The sequence below is a fragment of the Haematobia irritans genome, chromosome 1, assembly GCF_050003625.1.
Source record: "Haematobia irritans isolate KBUSLIRL chromosome 1, ASM5000362v1, whole genome shotgun sequence".
NCBI classification, from domain to species: domain Eukaryota; kingdom Metazoa; phylum Arthropoda; class Insecta; order Diptera; family Muscidae; genus Haematobia; species Haematobia irritans.
This window is the reverse complement of record NC_134397.1, coordinates 8,125,779-8,153,445: the sequence shown is the minus strand read 5'-3', so window position 1 is coordinate 8,153,445 and position 27,667 is coordinate 8,125,779. Positions and strand designations below refer to the sequence as shown.

Sequence of the window (27,667 nt, the reverse complement as noted above, 5' to 3'; positions counted from 1 at the left end):
ATTCCGAACCAAAGAAGCGGAGAATACAAATAAGGATGCTTTTAAGACACAATTCTCTTTTAAATGGGGTTTTGTGTACTTGACTCTACGAAGCACATTTCAATTTTTCGCTTTTTCAGCTTTTTTTCATATGCTATAAAATGTCCGTTAAAAACAAGACTTCCAGTAGAAATTATGCTATGTTTCAAGTAAAAAGTGTCTTTAAAATAAAGTATTGAAAAACAATACTTTAGTCAAGATGCAACAATGCAAAAAATTTAAAGACAGTTTCATTAATTTTAAAGAATTTTTCTGAATTATTAAAGTCAAGTTGACCTTAGTCCAAAAATTTCTTCTTTCATGTTATGATACCCATTTTTAAGTCAAATCACTTAATTATAACGACAACACGACTTCATTGAAAGTATGGACCTTTGAACATGGAAAAAAACTTTATATTAGAGAAATGCGTCTTCTAAGCTAAGCAAAAGTTGTATTCTTATTTTAAGGACATGAACTCTTTGGCCTCACGACAATATTTTTTCAGTGCACTCTTTTTAGAGTTGTGAAAGTAAAATGAAAACAGGGCGAAACAGTCAAAAATTAAACAGTAAGATCTATAAAAACAAAGATTAGTTCCTCTTTATTAATGAGTAGTCCAAGAGGAGTTGACGGATTTTTTCGAAAATACAAGCGGGCATTGAGTTCGAGTTTTGCCGCTAAAATTATTTCTCATTTTAGCGGCAAAACCAGAATAACATTACAACTTTTTCCGGTAAATTGTATTATAACATGGTTGGGAAAGATCCAAAGCAACAATTGAATAAGTTATTTTCTTTAAAATAAATTATTAAAGAAAAGTAAAAGGGTAAACATGACCATTTTAACGCGATAATACCAATTTATACCGGCCTTAAGAATTAAATTAAGTACAAAATTTTTTGTTAATAAAAATTCATATTTATTTGTATTTCTAAATTAATGGTATTACATGCTAGAAAACAATTGTTCACACCAAAATAAATTTATGTGCTGTTGTAAAATTACTGTTTAGAATTTAAATATAATGTGCTTTTGAATGGTTATCGTTAACCTTAGGATTCGATGGAAAAATATTTTTATATACTCGAATTCACGTTCTACTTTTGTAAGAGTTTTTGAATTTCTTCGAAAATTTTAAACTTGTATACAAAAACCTTTATTTGTTACACAATTTTTATTTTTGCAATAAAAAAATATTTGATTTGAACTCAGTCCATTTCGTTTATAGCAAGCATTTTTCTTTTCTGACTTTAAGTCTTTTATAAAACACACTTTACAATTTCGTAGTAAAAATTTAATATAATAGTATGTAATGCTGAACACCTTCTCGGGAACTTCCGAACGAATCTGGAATATATGTTAAAAAATATATTAAAAAAATGGTGTTGGTCGAAACAGGGATCGAACCCAGGACCCTTGTCACGCAAGGCGGACGACCAACCACTGATCCACGCTGCCAACAAATGTATGTTTAACAATGTTATGTTGTTAAACAATGTTATGTTTGCATCGGCTCGTGGGCGCCGTAAGCAAACTGTAAAATTGAAAAAAAAAATTATAAAATTTAATAATTTCTTCTACAATGTTTGTATTACAGAAAAATGTGCTAAGAACTAAAAAAACTCATGGAAGTGAAAAAAATGTGAGGCAATATACAATTAGGCAGAAAAAAATGTTGAGCACAAAATTCTTTGGGAGAAAATTCTTCTCAGCATATAATATTTTTAGGTCCAAAATGCCTCCAAACATATTATATGTTCACATAATAACATATAGTTTTTTGGAAGACAACATTATTGAATTTGGATGGAAAAATACATAATGTTTGGAACTTAGACTACCCAAACATATTATATTGTTTAGACCAATATGCTTTCAAACATACATATTATAAACCTATAAATGTTTGGGCAATACCCAAAAATGTATATGCTTGAAGCAAAATATTTTTGGGAGTATATGTTACAGAAGCGATTTTTTTAGGGTGTAGCAAGGCATGGTTGTTAACGGCCATATTCTAGCACAATGTACCAAATTTCAACTGACTCGGATGAAATTTGCTCCTCCAAGTGGCTCCAAAACCAAATCTCGGGATCGGTTTATATTGGGGCTATATATAATTATGGACCGATTTCGACCAATTTTTGCATGGGTGTTTGAGGCCATATATTAACACCACATACCAAATTTCAACCGAATCGGTTGAATTTTGCACTTCCACGAGGCTCCGGAGGTCAAATCTGGGGATCGGTTTGTATGGGGGCTATATATAATTATGGACCGATGTGGACCAATTTTTGCATGGTTGTTAGAGAACATACACTAACACCATGTGCCAAATTTCAGCCGGATCGGATGAACTTTGCTTCTCTTAGAGGCTCCGCAAGCCAAATATGGGGATCGGTTTATATGGGGGCTATATATAATTATGGACCGATGTGGACCAATTTTTGCATGGTTGTTAGAGACCATATACCAACACCATGTACAAAATTTCAGCCGGATCGTATGAAATTTGGGTCTCTTAGAGGCTCGGCAAGCCAAATCGGGGGATCGGTTTATATGGGGGCTATATATAATTATGGACCGATGTGGACCAATTTTTGCATGGTTGTTAGAGACCATATACCAACACCATGTACCAAATTTCAGCCGGATCGGATGAAATTTGCTTCTCTTTGAGAATCGGCAAGCCAAATTTGGGGGTCCGTTTATATGGGGGCTATACGTAAAAGTGGACCGATATGGCCCATTTGCAATACCATCCGACCTACATCAATAACAACTACTTGTGCCAAGTTTCAAGTCGATAGCTTGTTTCGTTCGGAAGTTAGCGTGATTTCAACAGACGGACGGACGAACGGACATGCTCAGATCGACTCAGAATTTCACCACGACCCAGAATATATATACTTTATGGGGTCTTAGAGCAATATTTCGATGTGTTACAAACGGAATGACAAAGTTAATATACCCCCATCCTATGGTGGAGGGTATAAAAATTATTTATTAATATTATTTGTCAGTAGTTAAATTTTATTACTTTTTGCGAAATTTTCCACAGCTCAATTAAATTTTCGTTTTTTTAAGTATGTATCCCCAAATGATTTCCTTCTTTACTTTTAGTTAATTTTTACTTCTATGAGATGATGTAATTTCGTGAACTGCAGTTAAAAAGTACAACAGAGCATTAAAATTTCCTAGTTTTAACAACGCTTTGAGGAAATCTCAAAATGTGGAGTATAATTTAGTTCAATTTTCGTGCGTTGTAATTCATTCTTCCTATAAAACAGTTCATTTTTTTCGGTGTAGAATAATTTGATACACTTGAAAGTTGATTTGTTTCGGTCTGTCCAATCCCCTTCCTTAAACTACTGCTCCAAGGTTTTGTTGCTAAGGTCATATCCATCATATGTTCAGCATATGAGACTAAAGTGATATATTTTTCTATTGTATAAGCACACATGGAAAAAATGTTTTGCCCTGATAAGCACATATGAACAATAGAAAACGTAAATATGTGTTTTATTATGTAATTGAATTTTAATAAAATCTTCCGGCTACCACGTGCGGAGCTTATAAAAGTGACCATACTACCCAATTGCATTTTTGTGTGTTAAAAATAATGCAGTACTTCAGTCGTCGTAATTTAAATTGGGAAATTGTCCTTGGACCCGTGGTATAAAGTTATTAATCCTGTATAAGCTATTATTATCATACCAGACGAAATGTTTATCTATGTTATCGAAAAACATGCATACAAAATGCTGGTCAAATTAACCAATATCATGAATAATTTCTTAAAATTTCTTAAACTGAGAATAGAGCAAAATCTGAAGAATATTGGAAATATTCAGCACTACAATATAGATTTTTTGAAGAAAATTTTCCAATGTTTTCATTATTTTGCTCCACCCTTCAAACATGCTGAAACTAAGCGTGGCAGAATTTCAAAAGGAATCGTAATTCAAAAAATTGATTTGAACAGGAAGCAGACATTTGGTGTAGTCCAATACCAAAATTCTTAGATGGCTTACATCTAAGAATGTTGGTATTGTTCCTATTTTATTTCTCTCTGTAAAGGAGAGCAAGTCTTCATCTTATTCTTCTGTAGATTTAAACAACAAATATTCCATATGCCATTCTTGTATTCCCAATCCTGTTTAATGTTTTAACAATGAGTTATCTTATTATTCCATAACCATAACCATTTGTGACCATTGGCTGGTCCAATACAAATGTTTATTATTCAAATCAGGTTCAAAACTGTAACCCTTTCATTTGCATATGCCTTTTTCCGCTATTCACTTTGGGGTGAAATTCCACAAACACCATGATGATCGACCATGTCTACAATGGAGTTCCCAAACAAATTCAATTTGAAATTCAAATTAAATTATTTACCTCAATTGTCTGCCTATATGCGTTGTTTCTTTTTCAAAAAGAGTTTACACCAAGTGGTATACAGAAATTAAATGGCGGATATTGATTAAAAATGGGACTTTCCCCATGACCAGTAAAAAATTCTGTCCCCGTGTACATTATTTCAATTTTTCTGGCATTTTAAATCAATAACTTTTTGGAAACTTGTTTTAACACACTCGAAAAATATCGGACTTGGATCCAAAAATGTCTAGAGTTTTGTTATTCGGTTCCGAGCTATAGACGCAGCATCTTTATAAGATTCGAAAAAAGTATTTTTTAATAGGAGTCGTAGGAGGCGTCTATATCCAGTGCTACCAATCGCATTGTGGTATGGCGTTAGAGTGGTGATATGCTTCGTTTATTTTTTTTAAAGGTCAGAATGACTCAAAAGCCGCGTATAAAATTTGTAAGCAGGCGATGCTGTATCATATCGTGTAGCACAACAATGGTTTGCTCGTTTCCGTTCTGAAAGTTTCTATATGAAAGATTCACCTCACTCTGGTCGTCCTATCGGTGAAACAGACGTTGAAATTAAAAAAATAAATAAATTGAACAGAATCGTCACGTAAGCAGCCAAGGAAACACTGAAGAATTAACAGTAAGCTGTTCGGGTATTTCCTGAAATAATGCTGTAATTCAAAAATTTCTCGATTGAGTCAATGTGCCTCTCGGGTATAATGTGTGAAAAAGATATTAAATTAAAACGTATTACGGTTTGTTTCTTGCAATTACCAAAATCGTAGTAATATCCAATATTTTGAAGGTTGGAGCCAAAGTCCTACAAAAAATTAAATGGAACTGAGGCCATTCAAGACTGAATCAGCTGCTGATGATCATGTCTAGCAAAGCGTAACTTAGGATTTGTTTCATTGGACGTATTCATATTATATTCTCTGCTGGGACAAAAGTTCGCCACAGGTTTTAGGCGTTCACAAATAACATTTTCAAATGAAAATACTATGTTTTTTTTATATAGCTTGAGATTTATATGCTTTTATTTATTCAATATTTCACATTTTTTTTTGGATTTCTTCTTCAGAAAGTATTGATATAAGTTTCAACTATCGTTCATATTTTATTTTATGAACTTTAAAGAAATTTAAAAAACGAACCAAATTTGTCGCGTGGGTACTACAAAAAGTGAAACAAAGTAAAAAGTGCCAAAGTGATGACTCGGCATACACCGATAGAGTTTGACTGGGAAGTTTAGATACGTCCATCATATAGGCTTGGTCTGGTACCGTCGTACTGTTTCGTTGAATTCAATGCTCCATCCGAGAGAATTTGAACATTTATACTTGTCACGAGAAACCACAAAAGTTTTACACCGAGAAACCACAAAATGTTTCTAGTGGAAACATAGCAAAATGTGGTCTCTTCAAAATGGTACATATTTGGTTCAATAAAGTTTATTACAATATTCATTTATTTATAATTAAAACCATATAATTGATCTCAAAACCAAACCACTTGCGAATGACCTCCTATAGAAAATTTATTTGCTTAGACATTGCAATACTGGCAAAAATGTATTTCGATAGCATCATAAATATTCAAGCGTAATAAATTTTTTAAAACTAATAAAATTCGTTTCACCTAAATTTATTGCTAAGGGTTCTTTCTGCATTAGGCACCATAAAGTGCACACAAATGAACAGAACAACAAGAAGCAAAAATATTAAAACTTTTTTAATTAACTTTTCTTTTTTTATATTGGTGCAATAAAAAAATATTCTGCTTGAAGAACGTCAATGAGATATTGTTATTTAAAATATTAAGACTTTTAGGAAGTTTTAAACCTAAAAAATATATAAAGAAGTATGTTTCGAAATTTTACAAATTTCTTATATGTATTCATGGTACCTTCATCATTACTTGAGTATTATTTCTTACATATATGTAGATTCTAATTCATGGTTATAGGCATCATTGTTTAGAGTAGGAAAATTATTAATCTTTTTTAGTCTGGAATCATCTCTGGCAATCAACTATAGGTCTTCTTTTCGTTTTTATTAACAAAATCGTCACGGTCATGATTTTATACTTTTTTTTTTTTTGGTGCCATAGCAAACCAAATCGATTTTTCTCAGGGGCTCGCACTTCAAATGGGACTGAATATTTTTTTTTTGAAAATAAAATAAAAGTAAAAAAACAAGTACTCGACTGTTGCCAGTTTATGAAATATTCGTGAAATTTTTACTTTGTCATGGTGTTCTTCCCTCGTTTTCAATATGAAGAGTATATTTGTATGTAAACAATTTTCATGATTTTTTCATTCGATTTTATTGCTGACATCAAAGAAACCGCAAAAAGTACAATTACGAAACAAAAATCAATTACCCAAAAATACAAAATACAGAAGATGCAAAGAAAAAAATCGGGCATGTCAGCGGTGAAATAACTTGACACAAGACTCGAACTCATACAGATTTTTACATATTTATTGTATGAATGAAGGAAGTTTCTTCCTATGCTCTAGAGATGGGCACGTGACAAAAAACTTTTTCGCTCACTCAATCATAACATTCGCTTTAATAATATGCACGAAGTGAAACCTGAAAAAAATGTTCATGTTGCTCTTAAAATGAAGATTTGTTTATCGCACCTAAAACTGCCATCGACTGCCGACATTCTCTAGCCAAGATGACCACTCAATCTAATATTGTTCCCTGATAGATGATGAGATAGCTAAGAGTACAAGATAAATATAATCTATAGGTATCCCTGTGTCGAACCTTTACTGAGTGATAAGGCTATCAGATTGGATGATACTAGATTGGTTGGGTAAACATAGACAAGTTAAAGAAAAACGGGTTGCCCTTGATATACATTTATTTTTTCCATACACTTTTAACACCAACAAGAAAAATTTTATACCCTTGAAAAAAAGTCCGTGGTTAAACTAACGATAAATCTAAGTCATTTTTATTGCAAAAAATCATTTGTTTGTAATTAAATTTTATATTTTTTCCACAGTCTAATGAAATTTTCATTTTTTACGTATGTCTCAAACATTTTATGACCTAAACGTGGGTATAAAGTTCAATGACTGTGCGCATAAGTTCAATATGAACTAAAGCAAAAGAAAATGTTCGTACGATTCCGAAAAATAGTAAGAATGTACAACTGTAAGGTTAAAATGATTTGGTGTCAATGATGTTTTCCTTTACTTTTAGTTCATTAATTCATCCATGAGAGGGTGTAATTTCGTGAAGTGCAGTTGAAAATTACAACAGGGCATTCCTAGTTTTAACAACGCTTTGTGAAAATCTCAAAATATGGAGTAAATTTAAATCAGTTTTCGCACGAGGTAGTTCATTCTTCCTATTAGACAGTTTACTTTTTTTCTGTGTGGAGATATTTGCTTTGTGAAATTTCCTTTCGTAATAAAATTTTATTATAGTAAAGTATGGAAAGAGATGAAAATATATATTGATATCTTTTTGCAACATATCATAACTTCACTACGACATTTTACTGTAGTGGATGCTTTTATAAAGTATTTAAGTGCCTATCTTCTATCTACACGATTTCAGCTATTAATGCCATTGATCACATCTGGCAAGCATGACATCAATTTAATTGAGGAATCAATCAAACCATAAAATCCATTAGGGCATCAATTTAAATGATTTCAAGTTCATTTATTTTTATTACAAAAAAATTATTGTTGTTATCTTCTATCACAAAAACAAAATGCTTTTATCTGGGAAAACTAATTTAAATTTAATTGAATATAAATTAAAATCATTTATATTAATAAAAGAAATTAAATACAATAAAGCTTCAAATACATAGTGATGTAAATATGTAGAATTTTTGAGGGATGTTATATAATTGGAAAAGTACATTGAGTTTGAATATTAAAGTTATTACCAAGTAAGGTTTAGGAAAACTACCAATTAATTTCATAACGAATTGTCACTGCAAAACATTAAATATTATCAGCATTTTGCTTTGGGTCGCTTCTGATACAAGTTGAAATTCTGAATATGTCAGAAATTTGTTAATTGAATTTTGAGAGTATTGTAAAATTTAAAGGTTACTTAAGTTACTACCAAAAACAGAAGTTTTACTTTGATCCAAAGAATTTGACATTCCCTTAAGGATTTTGGGAGCGATAGACCAATAAAGCTAGCTATTCACGTACAAACAAATTCTAGTTTAAAAATCCAAACTATAACCGATGCTTCAAACAGGTTTTCTTAATTCCAAAAATTCTTTGAAGCAAAGGTGCAAAATCCTCATAGGAAGTCTTAGCCTATAAACGAAGCTTTTTTATCCTAAATCTAAAAATGCAATATATCAGTTAATTTAAGGACGATTTCTTTAAATCAAAAATGTTTTTTACCGTAGTTTAACCCATTAACACCCAAAATGAAACTGCCGGACAAAAATTTAATTTATAGGTTTTTATTAACTTAGTGACGACTAAATAAAAAGATTTAAATAAAAAAAACTGAAAATTTTTAGAAAAAAGGTTGTACCCGAGTGGGGAAATCGGGCAGATTAAGTATGAAATTTGCCATTACCTGGTAGTACAATGTTAAACTTTTTTAAAAAATAAACTTAAACGGGTATCTCATAGCTGTTTGACTTTAAACAGGTGTCCCCGTATAGGGACAGAGGGCGGTAATGGGTTAAAAACATATGACTATAATAGAGGAGTACAAATTTCTAAGATTCGTGTCTTAAGCAAAGATTATAAACTTTTAATTATTATTCAGTGTGATAATTCTTTACCATTTTTTATATATACTTTTTTGGATGATCTTCCTTTTAACGTCCAACGACTTTTGCGAACACGCAACAGAAAAAGTGATAGTTGGATATGTTGTGGGTTCGGAAAAGTCGGACGTTTATATGTAATAATAACAATAATATCAATCTAATGTAAAAAATACATTTTTCGTTGTAAGTTTTATATGTAATAACAAAAAAATCAGCAATAATTGTTTTTCAATTTATAGACAATAAAAAATCCCTTGATAATGCCGACATACATCGACGAAACGTTGCGAAACATGTAATTAAAATTGTTTTATTTACATCAATGCGCTAGGCCCAATTAGGTAAAGGAACATCATCCAAAAAAGTATTTATTATTATTATTTTAAACTACATTTTTCTTAATTTTGTCTAAAATGCATTTCCTTAAATTTAAAGTTGCATAATCTTTCATATTAAGTCAATTATTTTTTCAATGTAGGTTTCATTATTTTTTTTATTATTAAATATTTTTTCCACGTATTACGTCCTATTTTGGGACAAAAAATTGTCCGCAATATAATAAAAACTAACTTTTATTTGTGTTTAAAACTTTTATTTTTATATATAATTTGAAAGACCATTTATTTCTGTATTTCATCAGAAAAATGCTATATTTTTTCATTCTTCCCAAAATATACTACACAATAAAATTTTTTATTCCTTGCTTACATTCACAACTTTTATGGCTATTAATGTCGAAATGGTATAAAATGCACGAAATGGTACATACAAATAAGGAGACCGGTAGAGGCCATTAAGTTTTATGAGATATACTAAAATTTTGTGTGTTCCCATAAAGTTGCAGTTTTTTGCTGTTTAAAGCACTTTCATAAAAGTTAATAAGATTTTCTCATCTGTAGTATACTTACATTGTTTTTAGGGGGTTCGTATTGTCACAGCCACATTCACCAGGATTTTGACTATAAAATGTTAGTTCAATAATATCAAATTGGAGAGAGGTGACCAATACAATTTTCGATATTCATAATATTCAATTTCTATTCTATTATTCCATTTGGAATTTTTGGATATCGGCAGAGCTTTATGAATCCGATTTTATAGATTTTTCGTCAAGTTAGAAATTCTTCTTATAAAAAAAGTATCTATTTTACGAAAAAAATGCATTCGTACACGGACAAAAAAGACTGTTTTTCTTATGTTTGGGTGTAAAAATTATATGTTTGGAACTCAATTTTTTTAACACAATATTTTTAAGTGCAAGTATATAATGTTCATAAACTAGCATAACCTGTTTGGCACATATATGCTAATATGTTAGAACATATTATGTTTGGGACATAAAATATATGTAAATATAATATGCTTAGATGCAAACATATATTAATTTAGAAATAGCCTATAAACATATATGTGATTATAAAGATAGACCTAGAGAGTATGCTGCAAGTAAAATAATGGAAGTAACCAATTGGCGCCTTAAAAATATATCCACACTAAGAAAATTTCATTAACATTTTTTTCTACCAGTGTATGTCCTATGGTGAAACATAATATGTTTGAACAATACAAACAATATTTCGTTTGGACCAATCCTGAAAATATATCTGCTTGAAGCAAAATGTGTTTAGGGTATATGTTACAGAAGCGATTTTTTAGGGTGTAGGGACAAATATTTTTTGCCCCTAAGACAATATTTTTTCAGTGCATAATATAGAGTAAAATTCTTCAAAATTGGACACTAAAGCCCGACTTTATGTATTAGATAAGTAAATAGATACAGTTTATCCTTGGTTGAAAAATAGATTTGAAACAGTTCCTAAACTATTTTCGACTGGCATTATTTAATTATAATAACTGTAAACAGAAAAATATAATTAAAATATAATATAATTGTTAAGTCTAATAAAAATAAGCTAGTTTATAATTGGGTCAATGTTTAAAATATTTGAAAGTATATTTTTAATAACATTTCTCAATTTACCTTAATAATTGGTATTATTATCAAATCACACACAGGATGTTACATAATGAGTGTATTTTTAAAATAATTATCTTATTAAAATTATCTTCTATGCTATCCATTGTATACTACTCAATTATTTTCGAATAATTTCAAATTAAAAAAAGAATTTTCCAAAATTAGTCTCATCATGTAATTATTTTGATGATATCATTCAACGTGTGTTTTTATATACGGAAAACTAATTTGTTCGACACAATTCAAAACTATGATATTTAAAATTATACTCAGAAACAAACTAAAAATTAATTTACAAACACTATCTAAATGAAATTAATTTAACCGCTAATAAATGAAATACAATATTTAACAAACATGCAATTAATTGTAGTTTGTAGGAGTGTATACATCGCGTGGGTGGACTACGATATTTCATGGTAATATATGAAATATCGTAGTCCATCGTGTTATTTAATATCTCCTTCTTCCACTACAAAACGAAAGTAATTTGCTGTATAAAGATTTTTAAACTTATATACGCTATACAATAGTGGGTGTAAAGAAAATATATAGTAGTAGTATAGTGTGGGTTTCCAGTTTTTCTGATAACTTACAAATTGCTTGTGCAATTACAACGGAAGTTGAACAATATGGAAATAATATGGAAATTGCAAAGATTCCATGAGTCCTCAAAATAAATATTTTATAATACAAAATGACATTTATTTGCCATTAACGAACATGAAGGAGAAAAGAGACCTTGTTCGTTGTAACATTTTTTTTTCGTTTACTAAAAAACTAATTATGTTATATATGACTGACTATATAAAGAAAATCAGGATCATTATAGGTACAATGTGCCACAACATGATGTAAAAATACGTATTACATGATGTCTACACTTGCAAAATGTACGAAGGTCATTTGCTTTTCTCATATTTTGGGAAAATGGATGATTATATCTATAAAGATATCTTCAAATTTTAATGTAAACTCGAAACTTATATGCCTTCCTCAAAACTTTTTCAAATACACACAAATTAAACGAAATTTTAGAACAACAAAGTTTTCTTTTATTGGTCATTTTTGTCGCCAAAGAACTTTGTTAAGTCTGGAGGAATAAATTGATGTTAAATGCATACAGGTCTTCTCGAATTTCCATGTCATGAGTGAGTCTATAAGATATCTCTAATTGTTTCTGGGAATTTCCCATAAACTGACTTTGCAACATCATCTACGATTTTCTACGTAGAGGAAACTACTGATTGTATATTTCAAGTATAGTAGAATTCATTTTGAATGCCAACCTGTCTCACCCCCGATTCCATAAAGCTTCGTTAGTGCTACATTAGATAACGAACTTTTAAACAGTATTATGGAGACATCTGGGAACTGAATTGGTGAACATTTTTCAGTTCATATTAACCGGAGAGAAGATATTTGCAATATACTTTCCGTTAACTGTCAAAATCAAAATTTTATGTTGAATTTGTTCATCGTGTAGAAGTCACAATCATCGACAGAGTGTGTGAAAGAAGATAATACAGTTCTCCGTAACGAATATTGTATGGATTGGTTTTTGAAAACTTTTGCTGTGATCATTGACGATCAAATATTTATTTTAATTCGTTTTAACATGCCGTAGCATATTATTCTTCAATTGTAAGTAATGTTCCTTTCTTTATTTTCAGGTATGTTGACGACATTTAAATATTACACAAATATTTATTATGAATGAATAATATGGCAGTGAGTAAATAAAAGTACTTATATATGTTTTTAAGGAAATTATGAAATTTTCTAAAATATTCCACCAGAAAATAATTGGGCTGTAGTAACGGTTTTTCGGGTTTTCCGGAAAAAATCTCTTGCATACACATTTTTGATCAGAAAAATAAATAAAACCAAATTTGTAGAAACTATAAAATGGTGACATTTCAATATCAAGCAAGTAGTTATTTATTATACCCACCACTATAGAACGGTGACGGGGGTATAATAAGTTTGTCATTGCGTTTGTAACACATCGAAATATCGATTTCCGACTATATAAATTATATATATCCTTGATCAAGGAGAAATTCTAAGACGATATAAGCATGTCCGTCTGTCTGTCTGTTGTAATCACGCTACAGCCTTCAATAATGGCGCTATCGTCCTGAAATTTGGCACAGATTCGTGTTTTGTTTGCAGGCAGGTCAAGTTCGAAGATGGGTTATATCGGTCCAAGTTTTGATATAGTCCCCATATAAACCGACCTCCCGATTTGGGATCTTGGGCTTATAAAAACCGTAGTTTATATCTAATTTGCCTGAAATTGGAAATCTAGAGGTATTTTAGGACCATCAAAAAGTGTACCGAAAATGGTGCCTATCGGTCCATGTTTTGGTATAGCCCCCATATGGACCGATTTTGCTTCTTGAGCGTCTAGAAAGTGTATTTTCTATCCAATTTGCCAGAAATTAGAATTGGTCCATGTTTTGATGTAGCCCCCATATAGATCTACCTCCCGAATTTATTTCTTGGGCTGCTAGAATCTGTAGTTTTTATCCACTTTGCCTGAAATTGGAAACCTAGGTATTTTAGGACCACAAATATGCCAGCCAAATATGGTGTGTATCGAGCCATGTTTTAGTATAGCCCCCATATAGATCGATCTCCCGATTTAACTCCTTGGGCTTCTAGAAACCGTAGTTTTTATCCGATTTGCCCGAAAATGTAAATATACTGGTATTTTAGACTCTCAAAAATCTGTATCGCATTTATTTTTACCGGTCCATTATGTAAGGCATCGATATAGACCGATTTCACTTCTTGAGGGTATAGCGGGCGCACTGATAATAAAAATTGCTTGAAACTGAAAGTAAATTTTCCTGATTTTGCCTCTCGTAATCATTTAGATAATGGCGGTGTAAATCTACAGATTTACAAGATACTCGTATCTTTATGATTTCTCTAAAACTCATGGTGGTGGGTATTTAAGATTTGGCCCGGCCGAACTTACTACTGTGTGTACTTGTTATTTTTTTATTGTTTAAAAATTTTCTTTTTCGAGGAATGACATTTTAGACAAGCGCAGATTACTTCTTCTTTCAATGCTAAACAAAAACAGTTTAGAAACAATTATTGAATCGTTTGTCATAAATTCGGGTTTAATTGCTCTCAAAGAAAATACTTTATAAGGAAAGGGAAAGCAAAATATATAAGTTTTTATGCAAGCATAAAAATTATTATAGTAATTGGCAAAATGTAGACAAAAATATGAAGCAATAAAACCGAATTTATAGAAATGAATTGTTTCCGTTGAGTTGCATTTACCTCACCTTACTTAAGATAAAATGGTTGATTGAGCCATCCTTTCAGTAAAAAAGATAGCTTGATATCCATTTCATTGCAGTATCTGTCCTTTCCAAAGGTCTATAGTTAGGAATTATTTACTTTTTATATTTGAAGAAGCTAGTTTGAATTAAAACACTTGTGTGGATACAGGGTTAATTTCCTTGAAAAATAACAAACGTTTAAAATGAAACATATGTTTTTTTATGAGTTCTGGGAACTCACTGTTCCTCCGAGTATGAATCAAGATATACTAACATAGAAACATTTACACTGTATAGAAATATGCACCGAAATACGATGTAAGGAAGAGGTTAACCTACCTACCTACTAAAATAAAATAATAAATTTTAGTTTTTGTATCACTACACACGAAGAAATTTCACGTCATATAGAAAATTGTAATTTTTGGATGGTGAACATGTAACATGTTTATCGCAACCATGTTATTTTATCGGACCTAATCAAAAACAATACACTTTAGAAGATGGGAAATTGGCTGCTGAGAACATCAAACCATTGACGGCTCTAGGTACCTACTTGTCGTTTGCGTGTTTGGTTCGACACATTAAAATGCAAATAAAAAGAAATTAAGATTTGGAATTATCTTGGAATAAACGGGAAAATATAATTTTTTATTTATTGCTCAAAATTTAACATTGTTCAATTCAAAAAATGTAGTTTTTCATTAAAAAAAACGCAATTAAAAAAATTACAAACATGTACGGACCTTTGACGGCGCTAATGCAACAGTTGGTATGACGCAAGCCAATTTCTCATCTTCTAAAGTGTATTGTCTTTGGACCTAATGTATCTACTTTCCACAATAATTTTATGTTTGGCGACAAAAAACCATAAAAATATTATTTGCTAAATGTTATTTTTGGATATAATATTTAGAAAATAGAAAAATACTTTTCGCCCGAACAAAATTTACGTGAATCGATATTCTTATTTGTGATAAAGAAATTTCTTTAATTGTAAATAAACACTAAGGTTTTCCTTTGAAGCTAAAAAAGTGCCTTTGAACGCAAATGAGAAAGATTGTACATAAATTTGCGTGTATTTTCTCCAAATGAAAATTAACTTTATAACAAAGGGGAATTTCGTTTGTCTAAAATTTCGTTCCAGAAGAAAGTATTTGCGTGTATCAAGTCGAAAAACGAAAAACGTACTCGATGAGTTATAAGATGATATTTCTATTTCTTAATTATATTTACTGGGGTAGTAAATTAAATTTTAATTGTAAGAAAATATTTTATGCAATCAATTTACATTCGATATAATATCAACAAAATATGTATGATTTATTACCCAAAATGCCTTCAAGATTTCCCCAATACATCTTGGAGTGTTTTTCGCTTTCCGTTGATTTTTTTTTTTGTTTTCGTTTTATAAACGCCAAGAATGGATGTGTGTGAAAATAAATTATAATGGATCTCGTTATAAAACCACAAAATAAGCGCCCCCTATATGTCAAATGTGGAACTAAAGTTACATTGTAATGGATTTATGATCAAAAAATAATTGTAACAAAATGCAAAAAACGCGCAAATTAGTTAAAATAATATATCATATTGTATAACATAGGTCGAACTCTACCCAAAAAGGCGTACCAATACTCCATAACAATCAGTGGTGTGGAGATATGGCCACTTTTATACAGTGGGTCACAGACTGCAAACAAACAAGTGTGGGTTGACAAAACCAACTGGGGATGGAAGTAGAAATCGGGATATACCAAACAACACAAGCCTTGTGTTCCAGACCCGCTGGGGAGCCGAGATATTGCCCACTTTGTGTTATGGGCCACTCATCCTGGAAAGAAATTTCCAAATTTCTTCCAAATGGAAATATGTGGACTGACCAAACCAACGTGGAATGGAAGTAGAAACCGAGATCTACTCAAAAACACAAACCTTGTGTTCCAGACCCGCTGGGGAGCCGAAATATTGGCCATTTTGTGTTACGGGCCACTCATCCTGGAAAGAAATTTCCAAATTTCTACCGAATGGAAATATGTGGGCTGACCAAACCAACGTGGAATGGAAGTAGAAACCGAGATCTACTCAAGCACATAACTCATGTGTTCCAGACCCGCTGGGGACACGAGATATTGGCCATTTTGTGTTATGGGCCACTCATCCTGGAAAGAAATTTCCAAATTTCTTCCAAATGGAAATATGTGGGCTGACCAAACCAACGTGGAATGGACGTAGAAACCGAGATCTACTCAAAAACACAAACCTTGTGTTCTAGACCCGTTGGGGACCCGAGATATTGGCAATTTTGTGTTATGGGCCACTCATCCTGGAAAGAAATTTCCAAATTTCTTCCAAATGGAAATATGTGGGCTGACCAAACCAACGTGGAATGGACGTAGAAACCGAGATCTACTCAAAAACACAAACCTTGTGTTCCAGACCCGTTGGGGACCTGAGATATTGGCCACTTTGTGTTATGGGCCACTCATCCTGGAAAGAAATTTCCAAATTTCTTCCAAATGGAAATATGTGGGCTGACCATACCAACGTGGAATGAAAGTAGATACCGAGATCTACTCAAGCACATAACTCATGTGTTCCAGACCCGCTGGGGACCCGAGATATTGACCATTTTGTGTTATGGGCCACTCATCCTGGACAGAAATCTCAAAATTTCTTCCAAATGGAAATATGTGGGCTGACCAAACCAACGTGGAATGGACGTAGAAACCGAGATCTACTCAAAAACACAAACCTTGTGTTCCAGACCCGTTGGGGACCCGAGATATTGGCCACTTTGTGTTATGGGCCACTCATCCTGGAAAGAAATTTCTAAATTTCTTCCAAATGGAAATATGTGGGCTGACCAAACCAACGTGGAATGGAAGTAGAAACCGAGATCTACTCAAGCACATAACTCATGTGTTCCAGACCCGCTGGGGACACGAGATATTGGCCATTTTGTGTTATGGGCCACTCATCCTGGAAAGAAATTTCCAAATTTCTTCCAAATGGAAATATGTGGGCTGACCAAACCAACGTGGAATGGAAGTAGAATCCGAGATCTACTAAAAAACACAAACCTTGTGTTCCAGACCCGCTGGGGAGCCGAAATATTGGCCATTTTGTGTTATGGGCCACTCATCCTGGAAAGAAATTTCCAAATTTCTACCGAATGGAAATATGTGGGCTGACCAAACCAACGTGGAATGGAAGTAGAAACCGAGATATACTCAAAAACACAAACCTTGTGTTCCAGACCCGTTGGGGACCCGAGATATTGGCCACTTTGTGTTATGGGCCACTCATCCTGGAAAGAAATTTCCAAATTTCTTCCAAATGGAAATATGTGGGCTGACCATACCAACGTGGAATGAAAGTAGATACCGAGATCTACTCAAGCACATAACTCATGTGTTCCAGACCCGCTGGGGACCCGAGATATTGGCCATTTTGTGTTATGGGCCACTCATCCTGGAAAGAAATTTCCAAATTTCTACCGAATGGAAATATGTGGGCTGACCAAACCAACGTGGAATGGAAGTAGAAACCGAGATCTACTCAAGCACATAACTCATGTGTTCCAGACCCGCTGGGGACACGAGATATTGGCCATTTTGTGTTATGGGCCACTCATCCTGGAAGGAAATTTCCAAATTTCTTCAATAATTGAATTGAATGATTTCAAATTGTATTCAAATATAATTTTAATGTTTATGGAAGTGTTCAATATTCTCCATTCCCTCGAAATTCTTTTTTTATTAATTGTTGGTTTAGTCGTTGCTCTTAGCAAAAAACTCTAAAAACCTAAGAGAAAATAATTCAATAACACAGTACTTCGATTTAAGAAAGTGAATAAGATTGTACTTCAATTTAAGAAACCTTAATAAAACTGTACTTCGATTTAAACAATTTTAGCCACATTTCTAGTACGATCTCATGCATTACAATTAAAAAAAAAACTCAAAGTTTAAAACAAATTCAATATATTACATTACAAATACGCATTAACAATATTGTACAATTTGTAAATTGATAAAAAGTATAAAAAGTATAATTTGAAATTTTGTTATGGTATATTGTCTCGTTAATAACTTTTTATTTCATAAACAAATTTAATATATTAAATCAATATGTAATTAATACCTGTCGACAAAAAATATATTCACAAAAAATACGTAAAAATATATTGTTTTAAACATTTTCAAAAAGTTTCATTTTTGAGATTTTACACTAAGGTCAAAAGTCCCGCTAGTTGCACAAAGTGAATATCTCGGGTCCCCAACGGGTCTGGAACACAAGGTTTGTGTTTTTGAGAAGATCTAGATTTCTACCTCCATTCCACGTTGGTTTGGTCAGCCCACATATTTCCATTTGGAAGAAATTTGGAAATTTCTTTCCAGGATGAGTGGCCCATAACACAAAGTGGCCAATATCTCGGGTCCCCAACGGGTCTGGAACACAAGGTTTGTGTTTTTGAGTAGATCTCGGTTTCTACGTCCATTCCACGTTGGTTTGGTCAGCCCACATATTTCCATTCGGTAGAAATTTGGAAATTTCTTTCCAGGATGAGTGGCCCATAACACAAAATGGCCAATATTTCGGCTCCCCAGCGGGTCTGGAACACAAGGTTTGTGTTTTTTAGTAGATCTCGGATTCTACTTCCATTCCACGTTGGTTTGGTCAGCCCACATATTTCCATTCGGTAGAAATTTGGAAATTTCTTTCCAGGATGAGTGGCCCATAACACAAAATGGCCAATATCTCGTGTCCCCAGCGGGTCTGGAACACATGAGTTATGTGCTTGAGTAGATCTCGGATTCTACTTCCATTCCACGTTGGTTTGGTCAGCCCACATATTTCCATTTGGAAGAAATTTGGAAATTTCTTTCCAGGATGAGTGGCCCATAACACAAAATGGTCAATATCTCGGGTCCCCAGCGGGTCTGGAACACATGAGTTATGTGCTTGAGTAGATATCGGTTTCTACTTCCATTCCACGTTGGTTTGGCCAGCCCACATATTTCCATTTGGAAGAAATTTAGAAATTTCTTTCCAGGATGTGTGGCCCATAACACAAAATGGCCAATATCTCGGGTCCCCAGCGGGTCTGGAACACATGAGTTATGTGCTTGAGTAGATCTCGGTATCTACTTTCATTCCACGTTGGTATGGTCAGCCCACATATTTCCATTTGGAAGAAATTTGGAAATTTCTTTACAGGATGAGTGGCCCATAACACAAAGTGGCCAATATCTCGGGTCCCCAACGGGTCTGGAACACAAGGCTTGTGTTTTTGAGTAGATCTCGGTTTCTACGTCCATTCCACGTTGGTTTGGTCAGCCCACATATTTCCATTTGGAAGAAATTTGGAAATTTCTTTCCAGGATGAGTGGCCCATAACACAAAGTGGGCAATATCTCGGCTCCCCAGCGGGTCTGGAACACAAGGCTTGTGTTGTTTGGTAGATCCCGATTTCTACTTCTATCCCCAGTTGGTTTTGTCAACCCACACTTGTTTGTTTGCAGTCTGTGACCCACTGCATACAAGTGGCCATATCTCCACACCACTGATTGTTATGGAGTATTGGGTAGAGTTCGACCTATGTTATACAATATGATATATTATTTTAACTAATTTGCGCGTTTTTTGCATTTTGTTACAATTATTTTTTGATCATAAATCCATTACAATGTAACTTTAGTTCCAAATTTGACATATAGGGGGCGCTTATTTTGTGGTTTTATAACGAGATCCATTATAATTTATTTTCACACACATCAAGAATGGTTACATATAGAGAAATGTGATTATCATCATTAAAAAACAATTTGAATTGAAATATGGCATTTTTGCCTTTGTCAGGCTACATCAGAGCTTTAGCCAGCCAAGCAAAAAAGAACAGAAATAACAAGAAAAAAATAAATAACTTAAAGAATAATCAATCAATTAAATTGTAATTAAAGTTTGTCATTACTACAATAACCAAAAACGCAATATTTTCCCATGTCATTTAGGGACTTGAAATATTACTTGGTATATTCACAAGATAAAAGGAGCAGAATCAACCCCATCTAAAAATTATTCGAGGTGAATATCAGTGGAAAATATCTTAAATTTTTTTGTAAACTTTTAACTTTAGTTAGCTGTAGAGGGAGAGAGGAGTGGCTAAAATCAATGCCATCAAGGCAATTTGTTGGTAAACGGAATGAAGAGCCAAATGAGAAACCTCAAGACGTGACTATTAGGTATCCGCTACAATCACGATTTCACATTTCTAATTACGTGATATTTCGCTCATGGATTTGTTGCTGTTGTTGTTTTGCCTTATATTTTCCCTTCTCCTTGTAGGAAAGTAATTTGAGCTCTAACATACACACACACCACATTATTTATGGGGAGGGTTTATGTATAAACTTTATGTACCGCTTTATGTACAAATGGAGAACAAAAATAAAATATTTTATTTCATTAAATCTGACAACTATCTCTAAAAGTAATCTGATACTTTTTCTATGTATATAGAGTAGGTCATATAAGAAAATTTAATTTAAATTAGAAAAAATATAGTACCAAGTAAAATACCCTACAGAACTTAAATATACCCTATGGCATGCCATTGAGTAATCAGTGTTCAACATATAAGATTTTATATCACATTTGAAGGTGATATTGCAATGATTCTCACTTGTGAGAAGTGATTAGATGATGACCGCTTTAACAATTTTGGTAGTACGGTCATATTTATTAAAATCGGGTGATATACAGAGAGCAGCATAATAAAGTGTAGATACAAATTTCTTTCAAACTAGTTTGTAACCTTTATATTTACGGTTTATTATACATTATATGGTTTACCTATAGATCATTTAAGTCTCTACTTTAACTTAAAAATGAAAAACTCAACAATGCTAAACTATTAGAACAAATCCTTTGTAATTTATTTTCACGCTCACTGTATATTCAAATGATCAATTAGGTTAGTTTGTATAAACTCTATTCACAATTTTTTTTATATACTCATTGATCGCATAATTGTTCATAGCGTTAGCTATGTTCTGCATTGTTCTTTACTATGATTTTTTGAATTAATTGATTGCTTCCTTGAAGTAAATCAGATTTCCTTGATTTATGAAAAATATTCTGTTTTAAACATACATATTCAGTATGTCACATTTCCATCCTTATTTTGGAAGTTCGCTGCCGATTATTACCGTTAGGTATGTTCTGCATTGTTTTTTACTACGATTTAGTGAATTGATTGCTTCCTTGAAGAAAATCAAATTTCTTTGATGTAAAGAAAATATTCAATTTTAAACGTACATATTGAATATGTCAAGAATCAGTTAACACATTGCCATCCTTATATATATATTTTTGCATTTTTTAAATTATAAAACAACAAAATTGTAAATTGAAGGTCAAAACCATTCAAACTCGACGTCTAACAATAACATATTGATTATCTTTGATCTAAATATAGAATCGGATAGCATTTCTTTTTTTTTTTTTTTGATAAGAGGAAGTCTGCATATTATATCTCTATGGGTAGTATGGGCTCAATAGAATTCGTCCCATAAATGGCCATCGGTTGTGATAATAAATCATATTTCCTCGGAAATTAAAAGACATGAAGTAAATATAAGAAATCTACTCCGGAGAATCTACCTTTACCCTCGATGGAGACCCCTACTATTCCTTCTTTAATTTTCCGCTGCAAACAATGATATACGAGTATGTTTTCATTTTATATATGTCGGCCTGTCCATTCGTCCGTTCGTTCATAGAGCATGATGAATGATTTTCATGCTGAGATATGGCCAGTGGCAATCGTTGGGGCACAACATCAACGCCACGTAGCTATTGGCAAAGCTAACCGAAGATTCTGTTTGTGATAATGGCGTTTTTCAGTATCAAACACGGGCGTGTTGGGTTTCCTTCCATTTCTGGTCGAGATGGTCGGTCATCTGGGCCGATGCTATACTCATAGTTTATGGCATCATCATCTCACATCCTTTTGGGTCTGCTTCAGCAGCCATAACAAATGGTACAGGCATGAGTTGTTATATTTCGATTTCAGTTGGTATTATAAATTTCATTTTATTTTATTTTATTTTATTTTACTTCCAAACACAAGTTTCTGCCAGTTTCTGCCTGGTAGCTTGCTTGCTTGACTGGCTTGCCTGCGTGCATTACTTTTTGAAAATGGATGGTGTCAAATGATTTATGAATCACCGAATGCTTCTTCATTCATCCATAAGCTGCTCGCTCGATGCTCGACAGTAAGTACAATATACTAGTACATCATATGGCATGGTGGCCATGCATTTTGCTACCATACCATACCGTACAGACATTTGATGGTGGCATTGTTGATGGAAATGAAAAACTTTCTCTTTTCGCTGGAGCTGCTGCTGCCGCCTGCTGGTGGTGATAGAACATCAATCCATACGCTCACTCGTCGTCGCTTTGCGGAGCTATGACGTTCCCAACCTTCCACCATCGCTGGATATTTCGAAACGTTGGGATGTGTTAAATGTTTCGAATGTTTGGGTTGTTAACTGGTGTTTCCTAATTAAATTAGTTTTAATTTTTTGTTTTCTTTGATTTGTAGTCATTTGCAAAATCAGCATTAAAACAACAACCTTGCCTCTTTAATTGCATGAAAGGAATATGGGTGTAGATATCATGTATCCACAGTTGAAGGTTGAATGCCTGAAAAGGAAGTTCATTTACCTTTGAAAATGTATCGAATATAAAAACGAAAAAGAAATCATTCTACCATTTTATGATACAGAAAAAAAAACAAAAAACGAAATTAATTGGTACAATGAAACATTTAATTGTTCGAGGTTGGATCGCAATGTGAAGTTATTGATATGTTTGGTTGGTTAGGTTAAAACATTATCACAACAGATTAATGAAAATTGGATTTACAGAAGCTGTTAAGGAAATAGGCTGCAGTCACTGAGAGAGAGAAGTATATAGTATATAATACACCCTTCCTCTCTCAGCGTATCCCTTTATTTACTCAATTTAAAAGTGTGGCAATTTTGCAGCTGAATTTGGCATTTATTTTATGTTTTAGCCGTAAAATATCTATGTAGCATTATTCTATCCACAAAATATCAATTATGTCAATACTTTATTTTTGTTGAAAAGAACATGTATTTGTTCCAACTCCATATTTGAATAAATTTTAATACAACTTTGAAGAACTTTAAAACTAGCCAAATGTCGAATTTCTACAACTCACTTAAAATAGTGTGTCGTGTTAATTGAATATAATGTTAGTTGAATATAAATTCCAATATATTAAATATTTCTTGAGTTTTAAATTAGAAAATATGACATTGTACTATATAGAATGTACCAAGAACCCCCAATTGCATTTGAATTGTTGGATATACAACACTTTTTTTTGTGATGACAATTCCAACTTTCTCCAAGTGCTTTCATGTTTAGCTTCACAGATGTGTCCAGTGCCCATATTACCCTCTTCTTCAATTTTATGAAGGGTGATCACATTGCATAGAAGAATGACAGTGACAGTGATGGATATGAATGTGGTTAAGACATTGACATGAAACATTTTTAATGTTTTAAAAGTTCTGACAAAAAAATGAGAATATTAAAACTTAATGGGATCCATAGAGGTGAATACAATTTTACTAAGTAAAATTTTTCTTTTCTGCAAAGTTTTTAAACGTTTGTTTTTAAATAATACCGTCGATTGGAAAAATATATCGGAGCTATATGTAAATCTGAACCGATTTTTTAAGCAAATTTGCCACACGCAGCTAAAATATCAAATATACGAGATTGCATACAAATCGGAGTGAAATTTTTGGCCTTTGTGGTGATGTGAGTTTGAATCGATTCGAACCACTAACGAGAGAGTCAAAATTATAATTGAAATTGAGTTTCAGAATCGAGCGAAACAGTTTGTGTAATTGATGTTCACAATACCTGCCCTTGCATTAAGAGCACAGCAGGTCTGAATGTAGCCACGGATCTGTTTTATTGCCGATTTCTGTTTTATTGCTGATTATCAAGAAATTGTGTGCCAAAAAGTACATATAAACCCTTCCTACTGGACTTTTTCAATAGCTCTGAGCAGAGTTGGCGGTTACTTACACCTTCCGTTTTTTCGGAAGCGAGTTTGGGATTTTCTATATTGCCAAAACATCAATCAGAGCTGGTTATATATATTTTCCCCCACATTGTTTATCATTTCCCATCTAAAGTATATTCAAGATAAACGAACATTTCATATCAAAATTCAGTCTGGGAAAATTGCCATTTGAAGAAATATTATTTTATTTGTGTTTAATTTAAATTAACATATAGAAAGGCCTTTTGCAAATTTCTTTGCATCATATGCCAAAAATACATTTTCTTCCTGACAATCAAAATGCATTGTGGGCAAAGAGAAATTGAAAAATACTGTCGAAAATTTACATAAAATGTTCATAAAAAGATTTTTTTAATAGGAATACACATATGAAATTGGAATACTCGTATTGTTGCTCTTTCCTGTAGTTTTCAGGACACACAACTAACAATAGGATTTCAAACAATAACGAATGTACATGAGCATCGTATCTCCTCGGAGCATAATGATTAGACGCATAGGTTTGAAATGTCGTTGTCGTAGCCAGTCAAGTCAGTCTCTTTTGTATTCAAGTCATATCGGTTAGTCCATTCATCAATAATGTAATTGAACTCAATAGTATAAAGATGCAGACGACGGAGAGCCAGTCATCAAACATCCACACCAAGATAATAATGTACGAAAATTTCTAAAATACAAAAGGATGCCAATCTAAGCCCATTATCTATACGAAACCATAAAAGTCAAATTAGAAAGGTAAAATTTAATTAAAGACAATTTTAATTAAAAGAATACATAGTATATCTATCGTGAAATATGAATTTGAAAATACACCAGAAGAAATCTTATCGAAATACGTATATATTTTATATCTTTCTTTCACAAAGCTTTGTAATGTTATCACCAATAACGTTTCATTGTTTAGTCCTTAAAATTGGTTCAAATTTATTTAATGTAAAATTTCTATGGAGTTAAAAAGAAATTGTCTTCAATAAAATTGAAATCTTTTAACAAAACAGGAATAATTTTTTTAAACTTCAAGTTTTTTATGTAGCATTGTTTTAATGATTTTGCAAACTGTTTTTCTAATTTTAATTTTAATTTTTGCAAAAATAAATCTTGTGATGACATTAAATTAAGTTTCTACACAAAGCACAAAGTATAGCAAAAAGCAAGACATTTATTTTTGAGGATGTTAGATAGGTTAGGTATAATGACTGCCCATTATTTTGGGCTCACTTAGACTATTCGCTTCATTATGGTTCCACAGGTGTTGAACTTTTATCGTTGAGGTATGCTTGATTCTATGTTTTACTCAATAACATCTTTTTGATATTCGGCCGATAAGGAAATTGAAACCACGACCGTTTGTATGTAAGGCGGGCATGCTTAGCATTGCACCACTCTTGCTCTCTTTGATATTTGTGGTGAAATCTTTATCATAGTTTTATAAGTCCTCGTTGAGAGATTTTCTCAAATTCTGTTTATTCTGAAAAAGTCATGCCTTTGGTTCGAAATCAATACCAAAATCCCTATGTGCAAGTCCAATGTTTAGATACCTACAAAAACCCAGCAAAAAGTGGAAAAATAGACGAGGTCAAAACGGCTTACCAAGACCATTTGTGCAATATGCCCATCAACACCGTATGCTTGAGAATAAGGACTTACCATCACCGGAAGATTTCGATTACCATAAGTCAAATTTTCTTCAGTACTACCACATACAAAATACATGTTCTTTCTGAATCCAGAAGTGGTGAAAAATTGGCGCAAAAGCGATGAATTTAACATATATTTCCAAACATATTCTGCTTCAAGCATATATATTTTCAGAATTTATTCAAACAAAAAAATGTTTGCGCTGTGCAAACATGTTATGTTTCACCCTAAGCATATCTTTGTGTAAGGCTCCAAATACTTAATTCCAGTTTCTAAACATTTGTTTGCTTGCAACAAAAATGTAAGTCGATAAGCAATCATGGACGAGTACTCAGCAATCTACACTTTTGTTATAATTAATATTACTATATATGTATTTCGTTATCTATCTCCGTCGCCAAATTTATCTTTTTTCTACTCGCACAGAAAAAACATGTTTGGAAATGGTTTTCGCATCTATTTAATGCTTATCTAGGGGATGTAATTGTCGCGAAAACCATGTATTTTGTCTTTGTGAAAATAATTTTCGAGCAGCGAAAAATGTATGTTGGTAATAAGCATTTAAATGGTTCTCAAATGCCGCAAAAATGTTCTATTATTTAAATGTTGGATTTTAAGACCATTACATTTTCGGGAAAATTACACAGAAAAAAAGGTGTCTTGTTAATTTTAGGACCAGTTTAACTTCCACGTAGTTCAAAAAATTTACTGTAATATAGTTCATTTTTCGTAACCACTGCGAAAATTAACTTAGCTAAAGGAAAACTTATAAAAATTCAGTAAATGTTTTTTAGTTCACTAACTACGAAATGGGACGGATTTTTCCTTAAATAAATTTCCAATACAATAGTTAATGCATCGTTGATTGTATTATAAAAAGACATAGGCAATATAAAAATCTTACTACGAAATGTGGACAATTAACTAAGAAAAATTTTTGTATGGAAAAAAATTTTTGTAGTAAAAATTAACTTAACCACAGTACCGATTCGTATGGCGGCTTCCTACAGCTTATTTCGGTTTTTACTATAAGTTGGAGTATATTTCCTCACATTGAAAATTTTAGATAAAGTGGAATAAAAAGTAGTTAATTTAATCCTTGACGGGTGTATATAATTTTTTATGGATTCCTCGTAAATTTTGAATATATTTTACCTTATCCTATAGATAGAATACCAACTAATCAATAAACGTGATACTGGAAATTGAAGTGAGAAGAAATTATGAAATTATTGCATCATCTTTTTTTTGTTTGTGTTTGTTATTGCGATGATGTTATGGAATGTGTGTTGTTGGTATCTTTTGTGGTGATAGTTGTTTTGTTGCAATAGCGAGATCAGAAAGGGATCATGTGTGTGTGGAGTTGTTTTTATGACTATTTGTGGCTTTGAGTTTTATTGGTGCATTCAGTTCTGTTGATGCATTTATGAAGCGCAC

At 32.5% G+C, this 27,667-nt stretch overlaps 1 protein-coding gene across 8 annotated transcripts in view; it reads left to right on the top strand.

Moving 5' to 3' along the window:
* bon (tripartite motif-containing protein bonus) overlaps window positions 1-27,667 on the top strand; it is an 81,196-nt gene that overhangs the window by 29,584 nt on the left and 23,945 nt on the right. The gene's annotated exons all lie outside the window — the stretch shown is intronic.